The following is a 19,126-nucleotide window of genomic DNA, read 5'->3' as shown; positions in this document are numbered from 1 at the left end:
AAAAAAAAAAAATATATCGAAAAGTCAAAAATCCACTTTTTTGTCAGAGGCAAAACTCGAAAAGTTTAAAAGTCGATTACGTATCCCTATTTAAATATTCATTCAAAAACACAACTTCAAAATTTTCTTCTACCTCCATGATCCATGATCTGCATTTTCTAATGAATATTTTTCAAACCCAACTCTCGAAAAGGAAAAAAGCCATCAACCGCATCCCACCGTCATCAGGTTTCCTTTGCATTTCCCAAGTAGATACTTTATTGGATTTTAAATATCCTGCTTAGGCATCTACACCCCGTATCTCTCTCGTTTCATTTCACCATTACTCTATTCGATTTCACTTTAATTAAGAAGGATAATTAAATAGATAAAAAGCTTTATTATTAGTCAGAGAGACAGACATACGAACAATCAACCCACACAGCAACGTATCGCATCGAATTGACCAATGGTGGATGACTGTGGACTCTGTCTCTCTGGATGTTTAAGATGACTGCCTGTGAGTCACCATGGAGTGTCGCCAATATTTAATTGAATTAAAATTAACTATTCATGAGTGGGTAGGGCGACCAAACGGGGGTGCCCCAAAGTGGTAAAAGTATGCAGACATCTCACTTTACCCAATTGTCAGTTAATAAAGCTGATATTAATGTCATTCGAACACCCCACAGCCGCATCCCTCCATCCCGCCATCCCAGGGCGTACCGATGACGACAACAATTTCCAACATTAATTTTATTTGCAAACACTTCGCTGGGCCAACGCCACTGGTTGCATTCTTCGCCTTGTGGGAGTTTTCCTCGAATGTGTAAAATAAGTGATTGGGTGGGTGGTAGGCCATGGGTGATATGGTAGATCGGAATGTGTCGTCTGTGGCGTCTATATAATGTACAACAACAATAACATCGACGGCGTATCATTGATAATGTGATTATATTACGCCAAAGTGGCGACATTTTGTTCATTTATACAGTCCTGGTTGTAACTACCGTGCAGTCAGCAGTCATTCCGACAGCCACTCAGCCAGTCAGCCAGCCAGTAACGTCGTTTGGGAGGCCAATCAAATAAGATGGGGTAGAAAAGCATCGACAGCTAAGCACAACGACACACATCAACGACAACGAGAACCCCGTGCAAGGGGACTCTTTTTCCAAATAAACATGCCACCGCACAAATCCATATGGACTCCTCAGGCTGTATTCCACGACGAAGGATGACGACGGGAACAACAACGACGACGACGATGAGGAGGATGAAAAAACGCAGCACTATATCCCGTTGCCATGACATGGCAGGGTGCCAAGTGCTCTTGGTTCCATGTAAGTGTAATAAGGCAAATGTTTGGAGGACATTCCACACGTACACACGCACACACATGCATGTCGGTAATGCACGACGGCTACATGAGAACACATATTTCTGCTGGCCATGTACTTACACAAACATATGTTCACACACACACACCTATCCACATAAATTGCTTTTAAAGTAGTCGAAATTTATTAGGATATGAAATTATTTGTCCGCCAGAAATTTTAACAAAAGAAGCAGCAGCAGCAACAACACCAACAACCGTTGAACTAATGAAATGAAATTTAACGGCTGCAAATGGTTTGATGAGAAGCACCACAGGCAGGCCATGACTGCTGCCTGGCCATAGTCTGATAAGCTTTAACGACTAATTTTGTTTTTCTTTATGAATTTCATGCTAGTTCTCTGAAAACTATTCCGATTGAAAATATTCCAGAAGAAATATTGAACATTATTACATAGATTCTAAAGGAAAGAAATTTCTATATACCTCGGAACGAGGAGTACCATGGATATCATTAAAACAAAATGTGAGATACCGAAAAAATTAGGATAATTGTTGTTCAGACCCAGTGATAGATTTTTAGATTTGAAATTTGTGCTTGCTCTTGGAGTCTATGATCTCAGCATAAGGCTAATGGGGGTAAACAGTTGATTCCTATCCGTTTTGGACAATTTGGAATCGATTTAGAAATGTCCGTCCTTCTGACTTTATTCTACGTATTGCAAGATATCTCTCGAAGCAAGTAACCGATTTGATCCTAACTTTGTAAATCTACTTTTTTTAATAAAAATCTTGTCAAATGGCATCGAATACTGTCCCAGCCCTTCTGGTACCTCATAAAAAAAATAAATAAAAATATAATAAATCTAATAATTTTCTTTTATCATGTCCGATTAAATTCATTTCAATTGTTATCTAAAGGGCTACTTTTTTATCATGTTATCGCGTTAAGTCACGCAAAAAGTTAAAATATATTTAACTTCAAAGCAGTCCATTTCAATTGTTATCTTGTGGTTGTTGTATTTTCGATAACACAAAACGCAACGGATGGCTCACCGAATTCGCAAAATGGACATTGGGTTTTAAAAAGCTCAATATAACATAAACAAGTGAAAAAATACCTTAAGTTCAGCTGGGCCTAACTTTGGATACCATCCACCATAGGTACTGACAGATACCAATAATTCTAAAACCGATTTATGTTAAACATTATAAACACCAAATACAAATTTCAGCAATTTTTAATGGGGATTTTTCCTAAAATCTGAAAACTCTAAAACGTGGACTGATACTGATAACGCATGATTGCAAAGTTATATGAGGCTATGCTTAAAGGGCGACCAATATTGATTACATAGTCTAGGAATTAGCGAATATTTGGGGTCATCATTATATGAGGTATATGGGGGAGATGCCAAAATGCTGGCCGATATATTTCATTATCGTTAGTCGAGTTTTTTTTATCACGATATCCTTAAAATGCGGAATGATTACAACAGATGGCTAAATCGTCTTAGAATTCTAAATTGTTTAGGTTAGAAACTGATTATTTTGATTAACGAATATCCCACATACTATGGAAAAATACGCCTATATGGGGATAACCCAACAAACGGAACAAATCAGCAAATATCAGCTAATATAAAAATGGGATTATATGGTGACTACCCCTAAAATGGGGCGAATATTAATAATTTTTGGGAGGGAGATTTGTTAAAATATACGACTACAAAATACAAAATTACAGAAAATTCGGTTGAACGCGCTCCAGGACACCAAAATATTGAAAATTGAGGGTAACCTTATATAAGGGGTATCCGAAAATATATTCATAATTTTTATTGGAGGGATTTGCTACCCAATAAGAACTCAAAGTACTAAATTACAGCCAATTCGGTCGAAAAATGCGATAAAAACCCCCAAACTACTGAAAAATGGTGGTACCGTTATATGGGGGCTACCAGAAAAAGCGGACCGATATTTATAATTTTTAGTGGAGAAATTTGGTACCCAATAAGAACGCAATGCACCAAATTCAGTTGAAAAACGTGCTCAAGAACCCCAAAATACCGAAAATTGGGGATACCCTTTATATGGGAGCTATGCCTAAACGTGGACCGATATACGCCATATTCGAACTTGACCTAGCGTGATTACAACAGACAGGTTACAAAACGGACATGCTGAGATCGTCATAGAATTTTACGCTGATCAATAATATATATAATTATAGGATCATTTCCTATTTCGATGAGTTACAAACGGAATAACAAAAAAATTAAGTAATTTATTGGAAGATGATCTCCTCTTCCATTAAATCGACAATGGAATAATGACAAATTATTCCGTTTTTCCATATTTATTTCGTTTTTCCTGTATCATAATTTGTATGTGTCTTGAATCTGTTTACGTTTTAATTGTATTTATTTAACCAATTTTTAATACAAAGTTAATATTTACTGATTATTTCACATATTTTAGTATCTGTCACAACAAACCCCAGGTGATATTATCTTTGATACTACCGAAATGTTCCATTATACACCCACAAACACCACGTACGTCTGCCGCATGCATTCTTCAACATATTTCCCATATTTTCTTAGTTGTTTGGAGTTTTTTTATTTTTTAATTAATTTTTAATTCAACGAACTAGGCATTTTTTTCAACGAACTGCAATTTTTCTTAGCATTTAACTTTGGCTAGGCCACTACCACCCCGTGGAGTATTTCAAATGCCTCATTGGTCGGTCATGTCAGCAAAGAAATTAAACAGAAGCTGTTGTCGTCTTGGTGGAAAGAATTATTTTTTTCGTTTCTGTATTTCTTCTTCTATTTATTTCTTGTTCTCTGGGCCTTTCAGCGTCCTCTAATTAATTATGAATTAAACAAGATTTTATTTTTGCAAAGAAGAAGAAAAAATAGGAAACTAGCAATGTTCTTAGTTTTGTTAGCATCGCCATGGTGTTTTTCTAGTGTGGTAGGTTTTTTTTCATATTTGATATTAAAAAGAAGTTGATTTCTTGCTGGGTATCGGAAAACAAGAGAAGTAAAGCCACTAGATTTTAACATTTGTGGGTCAAAAAGTTAAACTATAGTAAATCTCTAAAATTTGTATTTTCTTTGGTGATATACATCCATTAAATTTCATCTCTCCGAAATTATTGGTTAACAATATATACGAAACAAATATCTCGATGTTAGCATTACTTCCCATTAACCATTATTTTACTAAGAACTAGAACTGAATTTATTAGTTCAACTGCCACCACTCTTCCCCTGCCACCAAACCCCCCTTTGACAGAGAGCAAAAACAAAGGTAATTAAAGCAATATTTTCACTAATAAATTATATTTAATGTTCAGCGAAAAAAACACGACGTCGTAGCATTAAACCGACAACACAATTAATGACCCCACAATAAAACTGAGAAATACGACTTAAGCCAATAATATGCCGATTTAATATATAGCAGCAAATAATGCATAAAATATTAATATTAAATGAATGTATTTAGATTTGGTTAAAATTTATTACAGTTCAACACAGTTTCTGAGGTATTTTTTGTTTGTAGAGGTATTTCTTTTCTATAGAAAAGTGATATATAAGTAATATTTTCTGCAGAAAATTGAAGTAATTTTTTTATTTTTAATTTGCTATTCAAAATTGTCCCTTGAAAATGTCGAATGAAAATTTGCAAAAACTTTACAATAGATAGCCATTTTTGTAGCAAGCAAATTTGGACATTTTCGGCGCTTCTAACACCTTGCGCACATTTTATCGAAGCTGTATTTTTACGACTGGTTCAGGAGCTAAATCTGAAATTATTGATATAATCGGTTGCTAACTGTATTACGTTATATTTAGAAAAATATTCTGTATCGTACTTTAAAAGAATTATTTTAAAAATTAATTTAAAAATGTACTCTATGTTAGACATATACAAATATTAAAAATATTTTTTTATAAACGCTTTGTTTAACATAAAAAATCCACCCTTTGTTGAGTGCTTAAATAATTTTCTATTCCTTAAAAACCCACGCCTTTGATGGTCTTTGAAAAAATATTCCTTAAAATACCCCCGTCTTTGATGGTCCTTGAAAAAATATTCCTTGCAAAACCCACGCCTTTGATGGTCTTTAACACTAGATTGCCGAAAGCGGTCATTTTGACGGTTTTTCAATTTCAAGTACAAAAACAATTGTGTATATTATGACATAACTTTTTAAAATTTGGTGACTTTTTGTAACACAATATTGATTAATCATAGCAGCTGCTTCCTCCCCTCTTTCATTCCCCGTATTCACATGTGCTATACCTATATAGCCTAAAATTCATTTTGTTGAAATATTAAATACTCAAACTACTTTTATTATTGTATAAAGTAAATTTCTTATATGACCAGATCAGTACAACAACATCGAAAACCGTTTGCTAAAAACACAAACGAACACACACATGAAAAATAAATTTTATATTTCCAGCCGATTTATTGTGTCAGCATCAAGACTTCCGGCTGAACATTTTGTCCGCGTTCTTATTTTTCAAAAATGGAAACGCGTTTCTCCCGCCGAAAGCAAATAATTTTTGTATGATTGTAAATAATGTAAAAAATATTAAAAAATAAGTTTAAAAAAATTTCTTTACAAAATAAAAATTATTTCAGAATGAGGTCATTTTGACCGATTTTAGGCAATATAGGTATATACAAAATTCCAGTCTTTCTAGTGTTAAAAACATATTCCTTAAAAACCCACTTGCTTGATGGTCCTTAAAAATATTCCTGATGGTCCTTGAAAAAATATTCCTTTAAGAACCGACGCCTTCAATGGCCCTTGAAACATATTCCTTAAAAAATCCACGCCTCGGATAGCCCTTGAAAAAAATATTCCTTAAAAAATACACGCCTCGGATAGCCATTAAACAAATAATCCTTAAAAAATACACGCCTCGGATAGCCATTAAACAAATAATCCTTAAAAATCCACGCCTCGGATAGCGCCTTATTCCTTAAAAATCCACACCTTAGATGGTCCTTGAAAAAATATTCCTTAAGAAGTCCACGCCTTAGATGGTCCTTGAAAAAAATTCCTAAGAAGTCCACGCCTTAGATGATCCTTAACAAAATATTCCTTAAGAAGCCCACGCCTTAGATGGTCCTTGAAAAACATATTCCTTAAAAATCCACGCTTGCAATAATATTGAAAAAAATATTTCCTAAAAATCGACGCGTTTTGAAGATTAAAAACATTCTAGTGGTCTTATGTTGACTGAATATTTTGCTATATAGAGACTATTTAAAAAATACATACAAAATGTATCTTAGTATGTCACTATCTCTAGAAGTCCATTAAATCAACAGTAAATAAGCCTTAATCTTATTTTAAGTTCCCTAATCTTTTTATACCTTTCTAGAACGTTTTTCGTGCTCCCCCAATAAAAAAAACAAACATAATAACAACAAAGTTCCAAACGAGTATGAACCTCGATCTGTTTTGATTTCGTTTATTCCATTCCATCAATTTCATATATTTTGCGGTTTTCATTTCAATAATTACATTTGTAATAGCAAATCCGACTTAATTGATTTTGCAGACCACTTAAACTTTCAAAACCACTTGACCTAATCTGCAATAAAATGCTTTGTGCCCGGATCAGCAACAACAACAACATCGACAAGAAGCAAAAATAAAATATATGGGTGTATATATATCTTAATTGACTTGTATGTTCATACACAAGTATGTTTGTTTGTCAACCCTTTGACCGGCCGACCGACCCCTATGTCATTTAATACCCAGAGATACTTAACCAACCCATCATACAATTTGTCGTTCCTCACTTGTCAGCAAACGGAGATATGAAAAGTATCCATATCCATCAATTGCCACACATGCAAAACACACACACGCAGCTACATACAGTTGTCATTCATCCTTTCACACAGACAAACGGATTTCGATGCGAAATCGCATCCAACCATTGTATTAATCAAATTGTGGGCAAATTTATTTTCATCTCCAACAATTTTATTTAATCAAAAACAATTGTTCATTTCAAGTTGTGTTGCTGCTATTGATGTTGTTGTTGTTATTATTGTTGTAGTTGTTGCTGTTTCCATGTCGTTTTTGACAAATTTATACAGATTGGCTGGATTGTTGCCACGATGATGACAATACTGCCGTAGCTGCTGCTGCTGATGATGATTATGATACAAAATGGGATGGGATGAGTGAAAGAGTACCCCATGCCCGGAGATTTAGTGTTTTGTTGTTGTTGTTGTATTTTGTGTAGTTACCATTAAAAAGGGGATCATCAACGTCATCATTACAATCATCAGCAGCATCGTTATCATTATCAGCATCATCAAGGGCAGTAGTGGCGCGGCGGTATCACCACCATTGTCATCCCAATCATCATCGTCGTCATCAGCACCAAGGTAATTGGATTTATTATCATCATCATCGCATCTCATCACTTCTCAGTGAAAAGCGAATCAAAATGAAACCGCCAACCGACAGACCAACTAACCAAATTGTTCACATGTGTAACTAATTTTGTTGATTTCTTTTCCGAATTTAGGGGTAATTTGTGGAAAATTACATTATATGCCAGTGGGTTGTTTGTTTGTGTGCCGGTTTATTTCCTTTCGAAGTGAAAAACAAATTGAAAACATATTCGAAAAAATTGTGTAGGAAGAATTTAAAAGTAGTTATAAGGATTATTTAATGTGCTACAGTCGCCAAATAAGTATTAAGTACAATTTTCCCTATAGGAACAGTCCTGCGGTCCCTAGTGTATTTTTTTTTTAATTTAGTCGAGGCGTTTTCTGTAAAAGGTGCAATTTTTCCTTACGATGAAAGTTTTCAGGTAAATGAGGACAAGCCTCAATTATTTAAGTGTCTTTATAGACACCTTATATAGAAAAAAAACTGGTTTTGAAATTTTTTTGTGGAAAGTAAAACATTTTCCAGAAGTTTTCTCTAGATAAAGTCCTATCCTATAGATGAATAAATTTCAGGGTCTGTAGAAAGAAGATCTTCTGAGGTTTGGGGTAGACAAAATACTTTTCAGATGTCTTATGTAGAATGACATGCTGCTACCGCTCTTCTGAAGATAAAAGGCCTTCAATAATCTGAATATGTTTCAGCTGCCCTTTATAAATGGAAAGTCTGCTTCAGGTATTCTGTATATGGAGCTCATTGAAAACATATTCCTTAAAAAATCCTATTGAAAAATAATCCACGCCTTGGATGACGATTAAAAACATAGCCCCTAAAATCCACGCCTTGGATGGTGCTGCTATCTGTCGTTTGAAGATAGAAGACGTTCTGTAGTCTGAATAAGTTTCCGTTGTCCTTTATAAATGGAATGACTGCTATATGTATTCTGTATTTGAAGCACCTTGCTGAGATTTCATTTGAACAGAAGTCTTCTCTGTTAATTTTTTCTGGATTTAAACTTTCTAAAGATATATTTTTACGGGGGTTTCAGCAGATACAAGGTCTTCTTAGAATACCAAAAGTATGAAGAGATAGAAACTCCCGAAGATCTCTTATACAAATAATATTTTCTATAGGCCTTTCCGATGCTTTTGTATGAAAGTCATTCCACTTCAGAAGATAGAAAACTTTCCGAATACCTTGCAGTTATCCTTTGAAAACGGAAAATCTGCCTGAGGTCCTCTGGATATAGAACACTATGCCGATTATTTTATTTTTTGTAGGATTTTTGGGTAGAGGCGTTCCTTCTATTGATATAAGACTCAATAGCGGAGGTCCTATAGAGAGATGGAACCACGGGCACTGCTATAGATAGATCTCTGTGAAATTAAAAAAGTCTTTTAGTGGTAAAATGTCTCTTAAAGTTTAAATTCTTTTGAGAGCTCCTGCATAGATAGCTATGGGTCTTCGGAAGACCTTTAATAGTCCTAAGATTTTTCAGTTCTCCTTTGTAAATGGAAGGTCTGCCTGAGGTCCTCTGTGTATAGAATACCTTTAAATTGAGGTCTCTATCGGGTGTTTTCCTGGTTAGAGACGTTCGCTACAGATAGAAGTCTATTGTGGGTGTTAGCAGATAAAATAGGAGATGGTCAATGTAGAAATAAGAGCTTCCAAAGATCCCCTATACTTCCCAAATATCGTTACGATTCCGTTTGTATGTAATTCATTCCACAGATATACTCTTGATTGAAGATTCTCAGATGTCCTCAGCAGAGATTAGTCCTTCTATAGGATTGATTGATTTTGATGTATTGCCACCTAATTTTGACATTTTTACTAGTATTTTATACTCTGGGACCGCTTTCACATTTTTCCCGTTTACTAGCCTACTATTAAAAAAAAGTCCCGGAACAGAACACTTACTTTTGATTTTTGATGAATTTCGAAGGCCTTTTAAAGATTCGTATAAACTACTTCTATCCTATATCTATTATTCGTTACTCGTTCTAGGTTATGTTGTATATAAAATTTTGTTAAACATTTCGCTTTCGGATCCAAATTTTTCTTAATGATTTGAGGAGTTATAAGGATTTATTGAATACATCTATAAGTAGAAGACTTTAACCCTTTCAGTGTTTTTGTCGAATATATTCGACATTTAAAATTACTCGCTTCCTTTGCAATTTTTCGTTTAACATATGTACCGTTACAATTGATGTTTTTTTTCGCTGAAAGACAGACAAAACTGTCCGAGGGTTAAAATAAGAATTGCTTTTTCTAAACTCTGTGCCTTCATATGATTTGAAGTACAAAATTTTAGATTTTTATTCCAACAAAATTTTTTTTGACACTGAAAGGGTTAAGGGACTTCAGTTGTGTTTTGCGGATTTTTCTTATCTATAGATAAGAACAATTGTAGAGACCTTATGTAGAGAGAATCATCCGAATGTCTTCTTTAGCTAGAATACCTTCCAAATTTATATTTTAACGACCTTCTGAAAGCTTTGGACAGGATTTCATAATGAAAAGCCGTGCCAAAAATCTTCTGTACCTTTTGTAGAATATTATGAAATGATCGATTTAAAAAAATTTTCGAATGGTGTTAAATGTTGTTCTTGTTTTTCACACACACTCATTCAAATTAATTGGCTCCTTTTTGACACTCCAGAATAAAATATGTCTCATTAAGTGGCTCAATATTTTATTGAGAGCAAAAAAACGAAACAATTGAAAAGGGCAATTTTTTGTGCAGGCCTTCATTAGTGAAAAATATTGAAAAAAGGACAAATCATTTTTGTTCATTTCGAAATATTTGCCATTTTTTGAACAAAATATTTTCATCGAAATATCATTAAAGGGTCAACTCAGGCCAGGCAGTTAGCATTGAACTCTTCGAAAGCTTGGCATTTATTTCAATGTCAATGACTTAACAATGTTTCGAACAATACTCGGAGAAATGAAAATAAAAATGTCCTTAATTGCACAACCTTTTTTTCAACTACACAGACGGTAAATGTTCGTTTATTTGAATTTTGGTGGCAGTTTTGTTTTTTTCTTTGCCTTTTGTGTGTGATGTTTATGCAAAAACAGAACAAAATGTACAAAACGCCAAAAAGCAATGGAATTGTAAATGTTTTCTGCTCGTAATTCTAAAGTTAAGAGACCGTGAGAAAATCTTTGTCCCGCGCCAAAAAGCCTCTTGAAAAGGGGCTGCTGGTCGTAGCACACCCCTATGGCAGTAACGAAAAGTACATTAGGGTTTTTGCAACAATAGAGCCAGCGACATAATTATAGAGTGTATTTTTGTTTTTGTCCCTTAGCCTCGTCTTAAGGAGCTAAATGGTGTGTGATTTCTAAAGAAATTGCAAAATAATTATAGCTTAAAGTTAAACGGCAAATCTAGAACGGGGGCTGAGACGAAGGTGGTACGCCCAGGTCTTCAACTTCACCCCATAAACGAATGTGATGCATGGCTAGCTGAAGGAATAACACCAAGAATTGTATTTATTCATGTTCTTCATCTGTGTCGTCGTCTTCGCCGTTTCTTTAACTGGCTATGCATTTCCGGTAAAAACGTATCAAATTTCCTTTTACATTTATTCAGCATTCCAAAACAACAAACACGCAACCTCTGCAAAGGTAGAACAAGAAAATCTTGTGGCCTTTTCTCCATTCTTGACTTCATTGACATTATGACTTGGCACTCTGTGTAAGTCAGCAGCCTTCATTCATTGAATCCGTCCTCCATTCATCCTGGGGTAGGCCACTGTGATCACAACATTAAGATGTAGAGATTGAAATCTTAACACATCATCGAGAAATATAAAGACATGTAAAGAGGACAAACAGAGAAAGGAGAGGGAGCTATGAAGAGAAACGAAGGGGAGTTTAGGGTAGACGAACAAATCGACATGATTTCTGTGACAACTGAGACCAGAAGAATAATTTTTGCCTTGCGGCCATTAATACCTTTGACATTTGGCTTTGTTGTTTTGAAATCATTTCATAATTATCCATTCATCGATTTTCTTGGCGGTAAATATGTGTGCTTGAAGCGATCTTTGTTTCGTTCGTCCTTTTGGTTGGTAATGATCCTTGGATTAAGTTCTTTAGGGGTGTTTTAGTCCTTGTTCTGTTCGAACCATGACCTTTTGCGTTTTGTTTTGTTTTTGTCTGGTTTTTGAAAGGAAGTGTAAAGTTTTAAAATAATCAAAGATTCGTTTCTTTTTTAAACTTGGTATGACTAGTCCTTTAAATTATTCGTTTGTTGTTGTTTTTTGTTTTGTTCGTTACAAAAACGGTCTGCCGTTTGAAGTGATTTGAATTGGTTCGAAAACAATGCCACATTTATACTAAATGAGCATAAATATTTAATGAACAACTTGCAGTTGTTGCGATGTTCTTAGCACTCCAGCTTTTAGTTTGCCTTTTGTCGCGAGGAACGGAAAGCACATGTCATATTTGAAATAGGTTTTTGGTTCGGTAAATGGAGTGATAAAGGTTTGGGCATTTAAAAAAATCGGAATTTGAAAATAATTTTTAAAATTCGGATTACCCAAATGAGGATCACGAATATGTTGGATGGCATGTCATCTAGGTCCTTCAACAAATCTTCTATAGCCCAAAAACGTTCTACAGGCATTGTATAGCTCTTGTATACATTTGAAGACTCTTTGTAATAGACAGGCGGAGCAGGGAGCTCTATATCGATCCTGTGAAATTTTTCGCCTTAATTACTCCATATTTACGCCTCTTAACAAAATGTAGTGGTTTTCTGAAAATAATATTGACGAAATTTAAAGATGTCGTCTTTGGATTGTGCCGAATCTACACAATCGGTTCATATGTCGGATGTACGGACATTCATATCTACTCTGAAATATTACATTAAATGTTGAATCTACCGGTTCACCCAAAATTCAAATTGTACCAAAGATAGTACCAGTTCGTATCTTTAAGTGTGAATTTTCAAAACTACGTCCATACACCAATCCTGCACTCCAACAGTAAGCTTATTTCCAAATTTCAGTGTTCTATCCCTATCAGTTCTCTCTAATGCACATTTGGTACTATTTAGTACACATTAGTAAAAATGTCCAAAACTTCCTACATACCCCAATCCTACACCTTAATAGAGACCCTAACTTCAAATTCCAGAATACCAACTTTATCGGATCACCCAAAAATTCAAAGTGTACCAAATATAGTACCATTAGTACTTTTCGTGCACATGAGTACATAATTCCGAAACAACCTACATATCGTTATCCTACACTCCGACGGCAATGTTAATTTCAAATTTCAGGATTTCAGCTTCATTCGTTCCTCTAAATTCAAATTGTACCAAATTTAGTACAGTTTAGTACTTCTCGTATACATGAGTACACGGTTTCAAAACTACCTCCTTATATCGACCCTACATCTGCATCGCATTCCAAATTTGAATCCATCTTGCTATGAAATTGAACCAAATTTAGTACATTTTAGTACTTTACGGATAGTTCGAATTTCCCAAAAAACCCTTTTCCTGCATCTATTCTACACTCCATTGTTTCAAATTTAATAGTTCTAGCTCTACCGGTTCGCCAAATACTAATGGTACCACATTTAGCATTTTCGTACTTTTCGTTTCGTTCAAGCATAAATTTCCAAAAACTCAGCCTTATCTGACACCTTTGGACTAAGAGTTACTCTCACCTAAAATTTCAAGATTCTAGCTTCAGACCTTCTAAATGTCCTTCAATGCCAGAATACTTCTTATAAAGCTTATAGAGTCCGAAGACACTCCATGGGTCCTGAATAGTTTTGTGCCTTCGAATTATATCTTCTATATTTACCACCCCTCATATTGGTATTTAATGTTCTGAAAACATTATATCAGACCAGGTTCTATGAGCCTGAAGAATATGAATTGTATTGGGCCTCAATATAATATATAGACTGATCTTCTATAATTAGAGTCCCCCTTTTTGGTCTTCAATATTCAGTGGACTTTATATAGTCAGAGTGCTTTCTATAGGTTATACCTGGACAAGGCCAATATTGTCAATTGTTCTCGTTATGTTGTCTTTCCATTTATGGTATTTAACTTATTTAATTAACAACAACACGAACAACATTACCACACTCGGTAGTTTTGTAAAAACAAATCAAAACAGTCAAAGATTTTCATGCAACCCGGCAGTCGGATAAACAACAAACCAATCAACCAGAAAACAAATCAACCAATTAAATTGAAAATCAGAAAGAAACATTCTACAAAAAATTAGTAGCAGTACTCAGTCACGGCTCTTCACGGCACGACAGCCAGCGAGTCAACCAGCCTGCCATCATACCCAAAACACAACACACACGTCTGTTGTACTACAAGTAGTTGGGAGTTGGTTGAGTCGCCCGTTTAGTTTAGTGGGCAAGCGACAGGTCCATAAATTATAAAATGTGTCACCATTAACGGACATGACAGCCATAAAGGCGAAAACTACCATAAAGCGCATGCGTAACATTTATTGCTGCTGCTGCCGCCGTTGTGATTGTTGTTGCTGTTCAATGCGTTACGCTTTACAACAAACAAACAAGAGACGGACAAATCAGCAGACACACGCCTGTATGACAACCGGTATGACGTTGCATTTAGCTACGCATCGAGTGCGCGACAAGTATTGAACAAATAAACGAACAATTTGTTAAACATAAACTTTATCGTGTTGATATTTAATTCGTTTGTTCGGTTTCGATACGACTTCCCAGCTACCTTTTGTGGCCGCTTACACCTTTCTTATCGCACACACACGACATGAAGAGCAGTAACGCTCACACGAATTTTGTCACAACAAATGTTCTGCTACTTCAGTTTGAGATAACGCAAAACCCCAACTGCTGATAAGCAGAACAGAAGATGTCACCGTGAACAGGGAGACGGACGGACAGCCAGAACATCAGAATGGGTATAGTAGAAATGAATAAACCCGTACAATACCCTAACCAGCCAGAACGAAATCAATGACAAGGCCTTAATAAGGTATATAAGGGTAAGGTAAGGGTGTTTGTGGCTTGGAGTAATGGAAAAGGAGTGTGTGTGTACGTTTGTGTGAAAAAGTGGCCAAGATGACAACGATGAAGTGACTGAAAGAAGAAATTAAAACGCCTGTATGAATGACGTTTGGTTGTCGTTGTTGTTACTTTTGCCTCGTAAAGGAGTTATGTTGTTGTTATGCATAAAGTGTCAAGAGTTAAAAAAATAAAACCGAGAATAAAAATAAAACGCATGTAAATTGATACTTTTTATCTGTTGAATGGGAATTGGTTTGGCACAGTGTTTCAAAAAAAAAATATGATTTAAAGAAAAAATGTTGAATATTGATGAATATCAATTTTTGTATTTTTAAAGGATGTATCCATTCCCAAGTTTTTATTCCCTCCACCATGAGTTGGAATGTACAATAAATTTATAGTTACGTTAGCAAAAGTTCTAAATATCCCCTAGTAACAGTTCAAATAATCAAAGTTTTTGGTATTTAGAGGATTTCAGGCGAGTTTTGCACCCAAGAACATTGAAATTAACGGTATCCTTAATTTTTGGTATTTTGAAGATTTCAGACACTTTTTCAACAGATTTTCCTAACCAAAATAAATTTACGGTTTCTCATATTCGTGAATGGTGAAAGAAAAATTTCAATATAGGTCCATGTTTAGACATAGCCCCCATAAAAATGTCTGCTTCATTATACCCTCAGTCTGGCTAATGAGGGTATATATTCGTTTTAGACAATTTGTAGTCGATTTACAAATTTCCATCTGTTTGGTCGGCTGCTGCGCGCACCATAACTCTCGATGTGAGTAATCGTTTTCACTTAAACTTTGCACATCGTTCAAGTTTGAAGGCCGATTTGAACCAAATTTTATACAACCTTTTATCTATACCAAGCATAGATCGAGTTCGAAAATAGGACCCATTGGTCCACTCCTACTGGAACCTTCTCCACAAATGGTCATCATTTTCAATATTTATATATCCAATATCAGGCGAATGAAATGACCGACTTGAACCTAGCTGAAGGTGGGACCAGTCGGCTCTCTTCTTCCGTTACCATCCCCACAAAGAGTCAATATTTTATAAACTTGTAGATTTAATTTGAAGCGAATTGAACGACCGATTTGATCAACATTAAATCCGATAAATAAAATGCTCAATTTGATCCTTGGATATGCTATTCCTTGCATCCTGAACCTTTGGGAAGAGGTTAAGTCTGTTTGTTTGTGATAATCTTTCGATTTTGCTATCTATGATAGTCCAAAGATTTTTCTATAGTGTAAAGATGTGATGGTTGTTTGAGCATTATAAAACCCTGATTTTTGACCCACGCAGTCAATCGTTGACATGTTTTGGTGTATGTTTGGAGGTGATTTTGTCAATATAGGTTCATGTGTCGTCATAGTCCTCATATAAGAAGTCCGAACAATGTTGAATGTCCACCTCTTGGTGGACCGTGCGACGTATTCAATTCTTTTGATCCGTTCAAATTGTCCAAATATTTTGGAAATCCTGTCTAATCCATATTATTCCAATTTCGTCGATATGTTGTGTCGGCATTAAAAATCTGAGGGCATGTCAAATTTTATACAAAAAATTGTACTCGGAACACTGTGCATTTCACCTAAATACAAAATACAATTTACAAATTCAAGACACTAAATATTTTCCCTTCAGATATCTGATAAACGAGCGTGTGAAAAAATCCATTGAATGCTTTAAATTAATTCGTTTTCGAACACCTTCATCTACTTCCTTCCTAACTATCCCACAACCACACAAAATAAATAATGTCTTTAATTTTCTTATCTACCATGTCTTGGTAGGCTGTAACATTTTTATCGCAAGCTACCGTTTAATTGCTATGCTTCGTTTGGAGGAAAACAATCTGCATTGCTTTCTGGCCGTTTCGCCAAACCCAAAAAAAGTGCAGGCGTGAACTGTTAAAAAGAAAATTAAGCCCTTTGGCAAAGAACATTTATTTCGAATGTTCTCCTTCAACCCAATTTATAACTTCATCATCTGGCCATTTAGGTCAATTTGATAAGTTACATGTTTGTGCCTGAAAGGGTCGGACTCTGAAACACTGCGGATGTGGCCACCACGCGGGTAAACAAATGATCATCATTGAGTCATTGTAGAATACCTCAAGCGATAATTCGTTTGTTTGTAGATTGCAAGTGTTGTTGCTTCGTGGCTGCTTAGCTGTCCGCCTTTTAACGCTTCAAAATTATATGGTTAACGCCCACTTTTGTTGTTAGTTCGTTTTGCCTGGTGTATAAACGTTCACATTATTCATCATTTGGTTTATTTGTTTTGTTATTCTCCTCTTTGTATATCTTTGAGAATTGTTGAGATTTTTTCAAGACGAGAAACAGAGAAGATGTTGCAGATCAATGTTTATTTGAAGACTATATCCATTGAGTGTTTAGTAAAGCCTTAGGTGTTGATATTCACCTCGGGGAAACAAAATATGACAGGGTTGACCTATAATCGGCCAAGACGGTACAAATATCGCGAAATATTGCCCAGGCTCAGAATATAGAACCGCAGAAAGTTAGATTTTCGTGGTATTTGTGTAGGGTATCACATGGTCGGCCCCGTCCGAATATACCGCTCCGCTCACTGGTTTTAATTTCGAAATAAAAATTAAGAAGCGCGTTTAAGGGTTTAATTCTGTAGTAGAATGTAGTTTAGTTTCTCGTCAAATATATTCATTACTATTAGAAATATTTTTGTTTATGTGCAAGTTTCATCTTGCAAATAATATTTAAAAGACAAACATTTTTATAGAGATAAATATTTCTATTTTTGTTTAGAAATCTAACTTTTCCAGGAATTTTTACTTCTCACACTTTTGGTTAACCGCAAGATGTTCAACCTCCTCTGAATGCCCTCCTCTGCTTCTGACCTTACACTTCAGCCGAGGTTAAGGCGAAACATCATCAATGCATCTCTTTGATTAATTAATTAATGTTAAATTATTGACTCAACATCATATTCAACACAATATGGAAACTAAAATAAAAAAATATTCATTAGTGCAACAAACAACATTTGAGCCTCTGTACAGACACATCATAGAACATCATTTTCAGATAGCGCATCGCATCGCTTTGGCATTGTCTTTTGCATTTCAATCATTCTTTGTTGTCTTTACCATTATTGATCATTTGTTATTGGTTTGTTCACTTCACTTGGGTTTGTTCTTGTTGTTGTTCCAAAGAACAAAACCCAACAAATTTGAAGTGAACAGCAACTATTTTGCAGTTGGCTTTCTTTGAATTGTGTTTTTGAGGGGCCAACAATGATGCTCATCGCACATTGGCAGGTTATGGTTTCATGAAATGAAATATAAAAAATAATAAAAAAGAAAATAACTATCGAAATGAAAAATGTTTGTTTTTATTTATTTTGTAAGCAGTGTTGCACCATTCTTTGTGTTTCATTGTTTCTTGCCCTGTGCAAGTTACATTCATTTATTATCCATTTACCTCATCCATCGACCATCCTTTGGCGCTTCGAAATAAAAAAAAAACATCACTTTTTGTCTTTTCTTTTTGGGCATTGCTGGTCTTTCATCATTTTCTCCCATCACAACGGTTGATGATCGGCAAGAGCGAGCCTTAGACCATTAGAAGGAGATTGTGGGAAAACACCTGTTGCGTTTTTATAACAATTTAATATTATTTTTGTGAGTGTGTCGATGTTGTTTCATTACTTCTTTATCTGTAAAGTTGTAAAACGTTTAATCGATTATGGGGAAATTACATTTGCAGCAGATAATGCGATGCCCATGTAGAAGGCAATGGTTCGGCCAGGTTCAGTTCATTGGCTTTTGTGTCATTGTTCAATATTTTTGTCATTAATAACAATCGGCTGGAGTTGATTTTATGGTTGTAAATCTCTCCCTCTCGTTCGAAAATCATTTAAATTTGTTGGCATATATAAATAATAAAACAAATTTAGAACACAACAATGCGTTTTCATGTTGGAACAAATCAGCTTTTATTGTGGCCATTCTTAATATGAATTTTATGGATTTATCAGGGAGAGAGTGTCGAATAAACCTTAAAATTATGATTAAAGGAGAATTAGAGAACAAATTCTATTAACAATAAAAAGTTTGATCACAATAGAATTTAATGGTTTTTTTCGTTTGACTTCAAGTATCCAGTCGTTATAACAGTTATGTGCCTCTCTGTAGGAGAATTATTGAAGAATCGAAATCATTTCAGATTAATTGTTGGTTTAACGTCAAAGTAAATAAGTTCTAGTAGACTTTTTGACGTCAGAGCGCATCCTATGGACGTGGAAGGACTCATTTATTGCAATACTG

This window comes from Musca vetustissima, unplaced genomic scaffold (genome assembly GCF_032173495.1).
Source record: "Musca vetustissima isolate MV318-11 ecotype Yass unplaced genomic scaffold, APGP_CSIRO_Mvet_v1 utg8130, whole genome shotgun sequence".
NCBI classification, from domain to species: Eukaryota; Metazoa; Arthropoda; class Insecta; order Diptera; family Muscidae; genus Musca; species Musca vetustissima.
This window is presented reverse-complemented; position numbering follows the sequence as displayed.